General features: G+C 52.9%; 1 non-coding gene across 1 annotated transcript; it reads right to left on the minus strand.

Annotated features, from left to right (window-relative positions):
- Nucleotides 1-737: 737 nt before the first annotated feature.
- Nucleotides 738-839, minus strand: LOC125123781 (U6 spliceosomal RNA). Its single transcript, XR_007134159.1, has one exon. It is a non-coding gene; the product is annotated as a U6 spliceosomal RNA (small nuclear RNA).
- Nucleotides 840-15,023: the final 14,184 nt, after the last annotated feature.

Genomic DNA, 15,023 nt, shown 5'->3' on the forward strand with positions numbered 1-15,023 from the left:
AGAGCCATCAGGACTGAAAAGCATCACTTAGAGTTCAATGGAAGGACTTCACTCTGGGCTTCTGCCTGAGCCCATCATTCACAAAATCGATTCTACCCTCTGAGCAGAGGTAGGCTGAAGCCATTTAACACTGATCTTGACTTTCTGATAGCTGAACATTTTAGGTTGAAATGATTGGTGCAGGCGTTCCCATTGTGGCTCAGTGGGTTATGAGCCCGACGAGTATCCATGAGGATGTGGGTTCAATCCCTGGCCTTGCTCAGAGGGTTAAGGTCTGGTGTTGCCACGAGCTGTGTGGTGTAGGTTGGAGATGCAGCTTGGATCTGGTATTGCTGTGGCTGTGGTATAGACTAGCAGCTACAGTTCTGATTCAGCCCCTAGCCTGGGAACTTCCATATGCTGCAGGTGTGGCCCTCAAAAGCGAAATAAATAAATAAACAAATCGAAACAAAATGAAATGAAATAATAAAATAAAACAAAATATTGGCGCAGAGGAGGTACAGGACCCATGAGTGGAAAAGGGTATTTTCTCCAGCAGCACAATCTCCCAACACCACTCTGATCTGGTGGCTCTCAAATGTTTACATCCTCAGCAAAATTTTGATCTGGGGCACATAAACGAAAATAAAGGTTTAACTAACATTTCCTTTACTGTGAGAGATGTACTCTGACACAGATATTTTCTATTCTATTCCTTTTTAAATTTTATTTTACTAGCTATTTCTCACATTTATTTGTAAAACTTGGAAAGCTTTACGAATTGAGTGTCATCCTTGCACAGGGCCATGCCAATCTTCTCCGTACCCTTCCTACTCTGGTACCCCGTGCTGCCAAAGCCAGTCCTCCATTCCTTTTATTTATTTCTTTTCCTTTCTCTTCCTCTTTTCAGAATTGCTTGTCACAACCAACTAAAGAGATTCCATGAGCCATGATGAGTTATGACCCTCAGTTTGGGAGCACAGCTCTCATCCAGAGATTTCATCCACGATGGGCTAGTTTGGAACCCACAGGAAGGGCTGTCTTGGACTCTACATGGAGAGGTGGCATCCTCTGGTTACGGAATGTTCTTCTAGTGGGAAGGGGTGCAACGTCTGGGGTAGAGGATGGCACATAAATATCAGCAGAAAAGACTTTTTTCCTGTTAGCCCAAAGTACCGCCTCCAATATGGACAAGAGACATCAGCCTTTAGAGCATGGGTAACTGGCTGGGGCAAAGGACAATGTCTGCTCTGTGCCAAAGAGCCTTTCTAGTACCCCATCTTTGCCAGGCAGACAGTGAAACCAGCACAGAACAATGATGAGACAGAGGAACCGTGGGGCTGAGCTCCTTCATGCCTGGTGCTACCTGTGTGAAGTGGGGCTGGTTTCTTAACCCACAGCTGCCTGAAATGAGGCTAATAATCATGCCTACATCTGGGCTGCAGGAGGCCTGGGCAAGGTAACAAAGAGCTTAAGCTCAAGGCTGGAGTACAACAGGCTTCAGGAATTTAAAGTGCACACACGCGGCGCCCTCCCTGTAACTGCCCTGCTCAGAGGCCCTGTCATTCTGGAACAAGGCCAGGCGTGAATAACGAAACAAAAGTGTTTCTTTCTGGAGATCCCGTCTGTGAGCTGAGATGATGGGGAAGCGGAAGAAGGTAAGGGCCGCGTCACGCGGGCCTCTTTCGGGACTGGCCACCTCTGTGTCCGACGCGCTAACGCAGAGGGTCTGTTTCTCTCACCGAGGCCCCGAAGGCAGGGCCTGCTGCTGTCAGAGTGGAAGAAACACCGTTGGCTGGGAAGAGCCAGTTGCAGGTGAAGCATCTCTCTCCCTGCACACTGACCCCAACGGCTGAGCCCAGCCTCCTCCCCCATCGCCGCCCCCGAGGCCCCTGACACCCCTCGGCAACCTCTGGGAGCCCACTTTTGTCCTCCAATTGTCCGGGTCAACACAGCAGGCAGAGGGGTCAATAAAAGCCAATTTCATCCTGTGGCCTGTCAGGTCCCACGAGTGGGGCCTGGTTCCCGAGGTCCTCTCCTTCTTAAACCAGCCTTCCTTCTGCTCCCGCCCCAGGGCCTCTGGCAGCTGGAAAGCTCAGCGCAAGATCATTCCCTGACTACTTCCGACCACAAGGGCCTGAGCTCCGATGTCACCTCCTCCGACCACACGGGCCTGAGCTCCGATGTCCCCTCCTCCTAGAAGCTGTCTCTGGCCACCCCTTCTAATGCCGCCCTCCTCGCCCTCATGCCTCCGACACGCTGTCCATTTTATTGTCCCGGGGCACTGATTCGGGTCTGAAACTGCCTTGTTTATTCGTGTTTTCAGTGTCTGTCTCTTCTCTAGGAATGGAGATCCACAGAGCAGGGACCAGAAAAGCAGTGGCTCTGCTGAATGAATGACTAAGTAAAAGGTCTGAACTTGGACCTGCCTCTTCCTAAATCCTAAACCAGAGTGGGCAGCAGTTACAATGGGTATCCCAGGATTTCGCAAACCTGCATGTGGCATTTGGAAACATGCAACAGAGATGAAATGTAATCCCTTCTAGAAGTTTAAGCCGTGCCCTAGAATTTTTTTTTTTTTAACTCAATTTAGGTGTTTGGGCTAAAAAAGCTTGATGGCATAAGAACCTACTGTATGTCCTCCCAAAGGGATGCTTTTACTTGCCTTTCCTTCAAAGTTGAGTAGTCACTGAACTAAGATATCAAGGGTCAGAGAGGAACCCAAAAGAGAGAGAGAGAGAGGGAGGGAGAGGATGAACAGCCCGATTGCTTCCTGCAACTGCTCAGCCTAGAAGCAGGCCTCAGAGGAGTTCCTATGGTGGCGCAGCAGAAACGAATCCACCTAGGATCCATGAGGTTGTGGGTTCGATCCCTGGCCTCACTCGGCGGGTTAAGGATCCGGTGTTGCTGTGTGCTGTAGTGTCAGTCACAGACGCAGCTCGGATCTGGCACTGCTATGGCTGTGGCGTAGGCTGGCAGCCGTAGCTCCAATTGGACCCCTAGCCTGGGAACCTCCATATGCCACGGGTGCAGCCCTAAAAAGCAAAAACAAAACGAAAACAAACAAAAAAAAGAAGCAGGCCTTGGAGCATTCATGGCTGCCTGCCCCATGCCAGCAGGTGCTGTGTATCCAGATGGGTTTCCAAAAGTGCCCTCCCCACAAGGCTCATGGGCCCCCGATATGGAATCTCTGATTTAAGCATTGGTGGCGCCTAACTGAGCCCTTGTGGGCCGTGGCACACAAATGACAGAAGATTAAACCCCCACAGGCAAGTAGCCACAGCTGCCAGCCTAGTTCTTATCCAAACCCAACAACTTACAAACCCACTTCCCCTAGTAGAAGTGAAAAAAACAAAAATTCCAATGCCAAATACAGGCTAAAATCTGTTCCAGCAATCACCAGGCTTTTACATTCAAATATGAAAGAGAAAAAAAGACCCTTTCTGTCTTTCAACTGAGCTGCCTCCTACGGCTCTCTCTGTGTGTAATGCACACAGACACACCCCTGGGGGGCGCTCTGCCCAGCCTGGCTTCCGCAGCGGAAGAGGGAATTTGCACAAGTGTGGGAGCATCCAACCCTCTCCCCAGCCAGTACCTGCTCGCAATGAGGTCTTGCTAGATGCGACTCCCCCGTCCACGCCCAGGCTGCTCACCATTTCCCTTGGCTGTCTGGAGCACACGGTCCACCACTGCACAGCTTTCGAAGGCCCTGCTGTGTGCAGAGGGCCGAGGGACCGCAGCCGGTGAAGAGCTGGCTCGGGCACTGACGGAGGAAGGGGTCTGGGCAGGAGACCTAGGGTCACCAGGCTGTGGGTAGAGTGTCCATCAGGTTCTCTTGAGGGGAGCAGAGCAGCACTAACCACCCAGACCCCGCTTCTTAACAGCCACGTGACCTTGGGCAGAGCACTTGACGTCGGCCAGCCTCCAACGTCCACCTCTGCATCTGGGTTTCCCTCTGTCCCCTGGGGTGATCGTAAGGATGAAATGACGAAACGAGATGATCTGGACAACGCAGCCCCTGGCACAGAAAAATGGCTTCTAATAACGGACCACTTACTGATACCCTTTAAACCAGCCCTTCTGAAACTACGAGGTACTGTACTGGCAGGTTACTTGTAAAAAGGCAGCTTCTGACCAGTTGGCTGGGGGTGGGGTCTGAGATTCTGCATTTCTATCCAAGACACAGAAGCTGCTGACCTGAGGTCGTACTGTGAATGCTGGACAGGCAGAGCTGGTTGAGCAGACGTGGGCCCTGCCCTCTGTTCTCCCAAACAATAGATGCTGTCCTAAAAGAATGCCCAGGTGGGGTCTCTGTGTGCTTCCACGACCTCCTACCAGGCCCACAGCATGGGCCCTCAGCCAGGCCTCTGGCAGACTGTGGTCACAAGCAACACGGGGTGAGGGAACCTGCCCAGCTCAGTTCAGAACCATCCAAATGGCAAAATAAGGAAAGGCTTTACAGCTTCTAAGCTACATCATCCAGCATGAAGGACAACGCATTGTCCCAAAAAGCGCTCTCCCGATTTGTCCACGGTCTTCCTTCCCACCCCCACCCCTATAAGCCCACCCCAGCCCTCGGCTTTCAAAGGAGGTACCGCAGGAAGGACGGTGAGTGGATGAACGGATGGTCCACTGGGCCTGCGGACACGCTGTCCTGCTGGGTGCGCAGGCAGCAGTCTGCAAGCCTGCGGTCGGTCGCCGGCAGGCCCAAGCACTGCCTCCCACACCGCCTTTCTATCTCAGGCTGAGCTTCCCCCATGCTGCTCCCTCCTGCAGATGGGTAGCTGCCACGACTGTTCCAGGCGTAGGACCAGTCCAAACCACAGAGCTTGGCACCACCTTCAAACCTCCCATGTGCCAATGTCTGTTTATCAGACCCAAGGCGTGCTCTTTGGGGCTGATCACCTGACAGGAGCCCTATTTTCCAGCTGGGAGGGACGGCAAATGTTATATAAGGCCGCACCGAGCCGCATTCATTCCTCCAGCGGTGAAGTGCTTTTGGAAACGGTAAGGTAATTGGCAAGATGAAAACCACTGTGCAGTGGGCTGGCTCAAATGCAGTGACAGTCATTTCTGTCGTGGCAAATTCTAGGCTTCATGCTCCCTGGTTCCAGATCAAGGGTCTTAGTGAGCAGAAGAGGCAGGGGAGGGATAAGAGGAAATCTTTTTTTTTTTTTTCTTTTGTCCTTTTAGAGCCACACCCATGGCATATGGAGGTTCCCAGGCTAGGGGTCTAATTGGAGCTGTTGCTGTCGGCCTACACCAGAGCCACAGCAACTCCAGATCCGAGCCGCATCTGCGGCCTACACCACAGCTCACGGCAACGCCAGATCCTTAACCCACTGAGCAAGGCCAGGGATCAAACCCACAACCTCATGGTTTCTAGTCAGGTTCATTTCCGCTGCGCCAGGAGGAAATCCTGAGGTAAACTCTGAGCCAATCACACAGCAACCAGAGTGATCTCTTCAGTAAGTCATGTCAGCTAAAGCCCATCACTGGCTGTACAGCCTCCAAGACTCCAAGGATAAAATCCTCCAATGGCCACAGGCAGCGTCCCCCAGCTTTGTCCCCTACAAGCTCATCTCCCAGCACTCGGCCTTACTCCCTACGTCCCCTCTCACCCTGCGTGGCTTCTCCAGCTCACATACCCCTACGCTCATGCTTTTGCACACGCCAGGCCCTCTGCCCGGAACACCGGTCCCTCCCTTTGCATCTGGTCAAAACCTCCCCGGGCTTTGGAGCTGCATGCAGCAGAGCTGCCCCAGCCTCCCGGACGGGGTCAAAATCCCCTTTAAAACCAGCCACAGCGCCTCTCACCTCCCCTTCCCTACACGTATTACGGCTGTGTCGGCACACTGCTTCCTTGGATCATCTGATCAATGTCTCCCCAGTTAGACCAGGAACTGCAGGAGAGAGACCACGCTTTTTTGGCCTCAGCAGTGTGTCTCAGCATCTGGTACAGGAGACCCACTCGGTAAACATTTCTGCGCTCCTTTAAAAGTCTCCTGCACGTTAGAAGAATTCCCTACAAGAATCCGTTTTTGAGAATCCTAAATGCGGATTTTTGTTTCTTTCTAGGCCTACGTCCCCATAGCTTCCCCACTGCTCCTTGGGCCTCCCTTGAAAGCACTCGTCACGCCGTGCTGGCTTCCCCATTTGTCTTCTACACGTCACGCAGGGGCACGGGGTGGGCTTGTAGAAGACGGGCGAGGCAAGGGTCTGAATGCAATGCAAGGAAATGGGTTAGGAGGCGCATCTACAGGACACCTGCTGGGGGTGAGAGAAGCCAGCACAGGGAGTGTCACCTGCCAGCACAAGGAGGAGGGTCACCAGCTCCCAGCTGAGTGTCTGAGTGACCAGAGCACAAGGCTCCTGGGGGGACTAGGAGTCATCCCACTAGAAAGACTCAGGTGGAGTTCCCACGGGCCGTTGGCTGAGGACCGCTCTGGGGGGCAGCAGCTCCCAGCACTTCCACTGGCCCCAAGAAAGGCAAACCTCCTACTGGTCCCAAGGAAAGCCCTTGGGCAGAGACGTAGGCCCTGGCGGCTGGTGTGCACGGACACAGGGAGGGCAAAGGCAGGCACCCCCACAGACCTTCAGCCCCTTCCCTGGCCGGGCAGGAGGGGTCGGTGTCCCTAACTTGTGGCTGATGGTAACGTCCTCACTAGGCTGCTCCCAGGACATCCCTTTGGTCCCCATCCTGCACTTCCTGGGGACACCCCACCTTCCAGCCTGGAGCAGTGGAAGCCGACAGAATGCTTTTATCCTGGCTGGCCAGAAGGTGAAGGCTGGGGGTCCTTTCCTGCATAGTTGTGTGCTAACGGCGCCATCAAACACTGCCTGGTGGTAGCATGGCTCTGTTTGTCTGTGTTCTTTCTTACCACCTCATGGCCCTGCTGCACCATGTGGAAAGGCAAGCAGATTTAGCTGATCAAAACTGAGTGGTAGACGTCCATCGACAGAGGAATAGACAAAGAAGACATGGTACATATATACGATGGAATATTGCTCAGCCATAAAAAAGAATGAAATAATGCCATTTGCAAACAACATGAATGGACCTAGAAATTTTCATACTGAATGAAGTTAGACAGCAAAAGACAAATGTCATGTGATATCACTTATTAAAAAAAAAAAGGACACAAATGAAGTTATTTGCAAAACAGAAAAACTTACCAAAGGGAATAGTTGGGGTGGAGGGGCGGACTGGAGGTTTTGGGACTGGCAAATGCACACTGTCACACGGAATGATTGGCCAATGGGGACCTGCTGTGTAGCCCAGAGAACTCTACCCGATATTCTGCGATCATCTATGTGGGGAAAGAATCGGAGCGAGAATGGGTGTGTGCACATGTGCGACTGGTTCACTTTGTTGTACGGCAGAGGTGATCACAACCGTTAAATAAACAACACTTCGATAAAATTTTTAATGTTTTAAATAAAGACACTGAGTGGTAGAACCACGAGGGATTCCTGTGTTTTCAGGCACAAGAAAACAAAGACCCTGTCTGGTCTTTCCACTTATTCTACAATAGACATCATGAATGAACGAAGGGGAGGGTGGGTGAGGGGAAGACGCCCATCGTCACTGGTCTGGCCCATCCTTGGAGAAATGTGCACGTGGAGTTCGCTCTTTGGTGGGTGGGGAACTCATACGCCTCCTGGAGACACTATCCTCACTGTAAGTGCATCAACAGCTATACACCGGCAAGTCTTGCTCTGAGCTTGCACTTTCATTGCCTTAATTTTTTTTAACTCACAATCATTTTGCAAAAAAAGAGTCAGTTGTGATCTGTGTTTACTGATGACCTTGGGACTAACTTGCTCACAGTGGGGGAAAGCGGCAAGGCCAGGGCTCACAGCAGCAGACAGGGCCCTGGTAACAGGGCCAGTTGCAGCAAAGAAGTGAATGCACACCCATGTATGAGTGTGTGTGTGTGCGTGTGTGTGATGGCCCAGACACACACACCACCGCCACCCACCAAGGCCCTTGCACACCAGGTTCTGAGAGTACACGAAAGGTAACACAAGCGTTCCCATCTCCCACGCCCCATTGATCTCCCACAAGTCCAGATGTCACAGCCGGTGCTTCTCCCGGAGCTGCTGGGATGTCATGAGATCTGCTGAGCTCTGCCTCCAGGACAACCCAGAGCTCACACTGACGGGGGCATCCTGACACCATTCAGGGGCCTGAACACCCTGATGCCCTGATGTTGACTCAGAGGATACAGGGAAGAAGCAAAGCAAGGGGCCCGATTCATGACAACAGCAACAAGAGAAGCAGCGGCCCAACGATGAAAAACCAAGCCAGGGGCCTGAGCAAAGGTGTGTCCAGGCTCCGTCCCTCCCTCTCCTCCTTTCGGCCTCTTGGCCTCATGCAACTTCACAGAGTCACTCACTCTCTCCCTCGGTCATCCACCCACTCAGAGGACACTTCCATGTGCCAAGAGCTAAGTCCTTGCCAAACATGAATTAAAACAAAACCAGCACAGGCAGCCCAAGCACCTCTCACAAGAGTGGGCACCATCCACCGTGGTGACAGTGCCTGCGTGCATTCATCCATCCCACAGACAGAGACTGAACTTCACCTCCAGGCCAGATGCTGCCGAGCAAGCGGGCACAGTCTCTGCCCGCATTCACCACCAAAGCTACGCAGGACAGCAGTTATGAATGTAGGACCTGGAGCCCTAAGCTCAAAGAACCCTCCTCTTCCTAGCTGTGTGTTTTGGGGCAGCTTACTTAACCTCTCTGTGCCTGAACTGCCTATACTCTACACAGGAAATCAGGATGGTCCCTATAGCACAGGGTGTTGTGAGACTCGAATGAGTAAATACACGTAAGGCAACATACAAAAGCAGTCAAGCAAAGTTAGATGGACCATTTCAAGCTGGCAGAAAAGACGGATATTAACAAGGAAATGCACGACTGCCAATGGCCACAACCGCATGGCAGGATCGGGACCTCCCGGCGACGAGTCCAACCCCTGATCCGCAATCGTTGCTCTTTCCCCTTGCCGCATTAGAAAACCCCAGCCTTCATGGAGAGGGAAGAAAAGCCCTCCCTCCCGCCCCGCAGCCGAGCCTGAAGGGCCGACTCGTCCCCTTACCTGGGCCCGACCAACGCACCGACGTCAGGACCAAGAAGTCGGGTTCCGTGGTGAAGGACGTGGGCTTCGTCGTGTGGACCTCCTGTGGTCTGTGGGGAAAAGAGAGATGGTGTGTTTGTGAGAGGTAGAGACGGCTCAGAAGAACCCAGGTGGAACAAGGCAGGCGGTGGCTGGACTGTGCCGGGGCTCCCACAGCTCCAGCCTCGCACCGCAGGTTCTGACTGCATCTGACCCACCCAATGGAGCCAGGGCCCTGGTGCTTTGCCTCTTGCTCACGGCTGTCTCCACGGCACCCAGAACTGTGGGAGATGTTTAGCACAAAGGTGCTGAGAATTGAATGAGGCAGTAAGTGAACGAATGGCAGGATGAGCTGCTGGCACGTGGGACCTGTGCCCAACCCAAAGGACGGGAGACCTGGGGACACCTGGCGGGGGTAGGGGGGAGCCTCGCACTTCCACTTGGGGGCAGCTTGAACCCCGTCCCAGACCAGCTGCACTGCCCCAGCACAATGTTCCAGGGGGACCCTGCCTGTGCCACAGGCAGGACCACTTTTCAATCCCACCAGGGTCCATCCCACCGCCCTCGGCTTGTTTTACTTGCAGAAGTTTCTCCTCTTCCCACCCGACACCCCCTCGATTGCCCAGAAGCCTTTTACCACCTTTCTGAGGGTGGAACCTCTGTGCATCTGCTTACAGGCAGCACCAGCGCTGACAAGCTCCTGCCATCCGATGCTGGACGATCACACCCAGCAGCGGGAAAGGGCTCGGTCTGGGCCGGCAAGGTGAGGCTGCCCTGTGTGGCCCCGGGGAGACCACCTCCCTGAGACGAGGCTTCCGGCAGAAGTCTGCAATATGAGGGGAGGGGATTACTGCCCCCCCTCCCCCCACTTCCATCAGCCCAGCCCTTCTCTGCTGAACCAGGTTCCTAGCCCCACGGGCCCAGGCAACTTTATCTGGTTATGGTTTCGTGATGGGACCGGAGCACCAAGGGGCTGGGAGGGCATAAGGAAGAGAAAGCCCCCCCACTCCCACCCCTTCCTGTGTCCTATCAGCAGAGCAGCATCCCAGTCCCAACAAACTGAGACACTTCCAGCATTGTGCCCTCGTGGGGGCCAGGGCCCCTCCCCCCCACCTCTTCCTTTGACCTTGGGCCCTTGCGACATTCTGGCTGCTTCTCTGCTCTGGTCCCTTCTTGTCCATACTTAGCAACCCCAAGCCTGAGATGAGCTTAAGGGAACAGGAGCTTTCCCCTTAAGAAAGAGAACAAGCAGGAATTCCTTGGTAGTTCAGTGGGTTAAGGATCCAGCATTGCCACTGCTGGGGCACGGGTGCAATCCCTGGCCCACGAACTTCCCCGGGCCGTGGGCATGGCCAAGAGAAAAAGGAGAAGGATGAGGGCCTAGGGACCCAAACAGTCTCCCACATCAGTGGGAAGGGTGAAAATTAAGACATCGCTCCTACTGGCCAATTAAGCGAGATGTTTTTTAAAACATGCGTGACTCGGCAAATCCAAAGCAGGGAATCTGCCTCAGAAACACATCTTCATACAGGCAAATACTCAGCATCAAGGATATTTGCCACAGCATAACTCCAAGTAATTTTTAAGCAGAAATAAGAACAGACTTGTGGTTGCCAAGGGGGAGGGGGAGGGAGTGGGACAGCCTGGGAGTTTGGGGCTAGTAGATGCAAAAACCACAGCATTTGGAGTGGGTAAGCAGTGAGATCCTGCTGTATAGCACAGGGAACTATATCTAATCACTTGTGATGGAACATGATGGAGGATAATGTGAGAAAAAGAATGTATATGTATGAGTAACTGGGTCATTTTATTGCACAGCAGAAATTGACAGAACGTTGTAAATCAACTACAATAAAATGTTTTTAAATAAATGGACATAAACTGAGTAGTAGGAGGGGGTTAGTTAAATTGACTGTGCTCTATCCACCTAATTGAATACAGACAGACCTCATGTTGTGGGTTGCAAAATTACATGGAGAACACTCAAGGGCATTCTGCTGAACGAAGAAAAAGTCTGAATAGGTTATATAATGTGTAATTTCATTTATATAACATTCTCCAAATGACGGAATTAGAGCAATGGAGAACAGATTAGCCGTCATCAGAGGTGGGAGCTGTCTGTGGCTATAAAAGGGTAGCGGGAGGGGTCTGGATGGAACTTGTTATGGACTACACACCTTATCCATCCCTCAGAATTCATGCTGAAATCCTAGCCCCCAGAGAGATGGCACTAGGAGGTGGGGCCTTGGGGGGCTTAGGTCGTGACAGTGGAGCCCTCATGAATGGGATGAGCGTCCTTATAAGACCCCAGAGAGCCCCTTGTCCCTGCCACCACGTCGGGACACAGTGAGGAGGTGCAGTGTCTGGAGAGGAGGCAGCAGGTGCCTGGTGTAGGAAGGGCTCCTTGGATGAGTACTGATGCTAATAACTTGACAGCAGTGAACTCAGGTGGAGATGTCTGCTCTATGATTTCCTGTAGTTTCCAAAGTTCCCCCCAATACATGAGTTAGGTTGCGATAAAGAAAAACACGTTTCTGGAGAAGGGAAGAAACTTACAGATCTCTCACTGAGAGAAGGAAGCAGTACTGTGCCCACACTCAAAACCCTCGCCCATCCTCAGGACGAGCCTTTCGTTCGCTTCCCGATTCTCCAACCTGCCCTGATCCTGCTACCCCAGCGTGCAGCCCGCTGTCTCCGTGCGCTCCACCCTCTCTCCATGATGCAGTTCACATCCTTTTCTTTGGTCTTTTTTTTAAGGGCCGCACCTGCAGCATATGGAGGTTCCCAGGCTGGGTGTAAAATGAGAGCTACAGCTGCCAGCCTAGCCACAGCCACAGCAACGCCAGATCTAAGCCTCGTCTGCGAACTACACCTCAGCTCAGAGCAGCGCCGGATCCTTAACCCACTGAGCGAGGCCAGGGATCGAACCCTCATCCTCGTGGACACTAGTTGGATTCGCTACCTCTGAGCCACTGAGGGGAGCTCCTCTGTGCACATCTCACCTTCTCCAGGAAACCGCCTCCCAAGGCCCCTCCACCTCCCACAAGCAAGTCCTCAAGGGAGGGGCTGATTTTTCCTCTTGCTCTGCCTTACCAACCCCAGGCCGGTCCCTGTCGGGGCTCCATAAACCACCATGGAAGGACACAGGGCGAGGCTCAGAGCACGCGAGCGGGCGGACCCCTGATTCCAGCCCCCGGAGGCTGTGCGGCTGTGCGGCTCTGAGCCTCAGCCTCTCCTGTAACACGGGGATGAGAGCTGGGACTGGCGCAAAGGTCTTTTCATAAAGATCCCTTACATGATGACCACTTTACAGAATAGCTGCTGTACAGTTTTAAAAACAAGGTCTGTCAAGTGCCCGGTGCAGTGGCTTGCTTAGTCACTGCTTGTTTTTATTAATAATCAAGAACAGGAGTTCCCGTCATGGCGCAGTGGTTAACGCATCCGACTAGGAACCATGAGGTTACGGGTTCGGTCCCTGCCCTTGCTCAGTGGGTTAACGATCCGGCGTTGCCGTGAGCTGTGGTGTAGGTTGCAGACACAGCTCGGATCCCGCGTTGCTGTGGCTCTGGTGTAGGCCGGCAGCTGCAGCTCCCATTTGACCCCTAGCCTGGGAACCTCCATATGCCGCGGGAGCGGCCCAAGAAATAGAAAAGACAAAAAAAAAAATCCAGAACGACTGAAAAAGCAAGCTGTGGGTGTGGCACAGCTAGGCGCTCCACTCTAAGGTCCCCAACACTCGCTGGTCAGAGGACTGAGTGCCATGGCCAAGGTCACCTGCAAGTCCAGAAGCCCCAGAACCAAAGTAACAAACCAACAATAAAGAGGAGGATAGGGGGGTGGCGGCGGGAGGACGGAGAGTAGGAGGGGGGCACAGGGGGGAGGAGTGGGGAGGGAGGAGGAAGAGAGAAATATTCAAGAGGAAGACGCGGAGGGAGGAGAACGACCATCCTCGGGGCTGCTCCTCTGCAGTCCTCATAAGTGCCTCTGAGGTGGTGGCCGCCACTCCCAAATTCACCTCCTGGTCCCAGATGGCCGCTCCAGTTCTGCAGCCATCACACCTGACTCCCAACCAGCAAGCATGAAGAGAAGATGGGGTGCTGCCCAGAAACTACACACCCCCACTCCCACTGGCCTCCCGCCGACTGGAACAGAGGCCATGGTCCTCAAGCTGCAAGGGACCCTGGGAAGTGTCTTTATTCGAATGACTTTGCGGCCACCTAAAAGTTGGGGGTTCTCTTACTGAAAGCAGAAACTCTCCCATTTACTCCTGAAGAAACAGAGGCACGGAGAGGAAAAATAACTTGCCGTGCACACTGTAAGTGAAGGAGTTGGTAGCAGACAAAATAGAGCTACCGACCTACCACCAAAGATACCAGGTCCAGAGCCCTGGAACCTGTAAGTGTGACCTTAAAAGGAAAAGGATGTGGGAGTTCCCACTGTGGCTCAGCAGGTTAAGAACCTGACATAGTATCCATGAGGATGTGCGTTTGATCCCTGGCCTCACTCAGTGGGTTAAGGATCTGGCATTGCCATGAGCTGTGGTGTAAGTCACAGACACGGCTCAGATCCTGTGTTGCTGTGGCTGTGGCGTAGGCCAGGGGCTACAGCTCCAATTGGACCCCTAGCCTGGGAACTTCCATGTGCCATGGGTGCGGCCCTAAAAAGCAGGGACATGATGTGATTAAATTAGGGAGATTATCCTGGATTATCTGGTGAACCCTAAACAGAATCCCATGACCCCCACATGAGGGAAGCAGAGAGAAAACTGAAGGTGCTGTCCTTGAAGACTGAAGGGATGTGGCCACAGGTCACCAGAAGCTGGAAGAGGCAGGAAGGACCGTCCATGGGAGCCTCCAGAGGGAGCACGGCCCTGCCTGACCCTTGACTCCAGCCCTGTGGACTGACCTTAGACCTCTGGCCCACAGACTCTGAGAGCAGAAATTTTTATTGTTTTTAAGCCACCAAGTTCAGGACAGTTTGTTATTAACCCCACCACGGGGAACTAACCCAGACTCTAGACAAACCCAGGCTGCCTGGCTCCAGGGACAGCAGGAGCCCCCAAAGGAACAGCAACGGGAAAAAGGTGGGGACCTTCCCCAGCATTTTACATTCACACCCAGACTCCAAAGACCTGCCCCTGCGCCTGTGTCAGGCCATGTGCCCAGACACGAGCAGATGGAGAAGGCGAGCTTGTCCCTTAGCACCAGGCGGTCCTGGCCCCAGAGCCCAGGATGCTGCATTCCGCCACATGGCCAGCGATTTCCCAGGGCCCAGGGCTGGGTGAGCAAGAAGGAAGGACCTGAGGATGAGCTCCCTGGGGGGGTTATTTACTCTGTTGCTGGACCATCACTGCCTCTGCGTGAGGCCCACAGGCCGAGCCAGGAGTTGTGAGATGCCCCCAGAGAACTCCCAAGGCTGGGGGGCTCATCTCATGGGGTATCAACAAGCCCAAAACTTCTCTTTCTTTTAATTTTTTTTCTTTTTTTTCCCTCTGCGTATCTATTTTGTATCCTATCCTAAGCCTCACAAAATTGGATTCTCTGATGATGGAACAGAGCAGCCACCCAGAAACCTCGGGCATAATTTTTCTGTTTATTTTGTTTTTTGTGGGTCTTTTTCATTTTTTAAAGTTTCATTGAGGTACAGCTGACTTATCAGGTTGTACAACAAAATGATTCAGTTATACATAAAAACATATTCTTTTTTTTTTTTTTTTTTGCCATTCCTGCAACATCCAGAAGTTTCCCACCCAAGGATCCAATCCATGCCACAGCATCGACCTGAGCCACAGCAGTGACAACAGTGGATCTTTAACCCACTGAGGCACCAGGGAACTCTCCGGGGTATATTCTTCTTCTTTTTTTTTTTTTTTGCTTTTTAGGGCCATACCCTCAGCATACGGAGGTTCCCAGGCTAGGGG

The sequence above is a fragment of the Phacochoerus africanus genome, chromosome 3 (genome assembly GCF_016906955.1).
Source record: "Phacochoerus africanus isolate WHEZ1 chromosome 3, ROS_Pafr_v1, whole genome shotgun sequence".
Taxonomy (NCBI): Eukaryota; Metazoa; Chordata; class Mammalia; order Artiodactyla; family Suidae; genus Phacochoerus; species Phacochoerus africanus.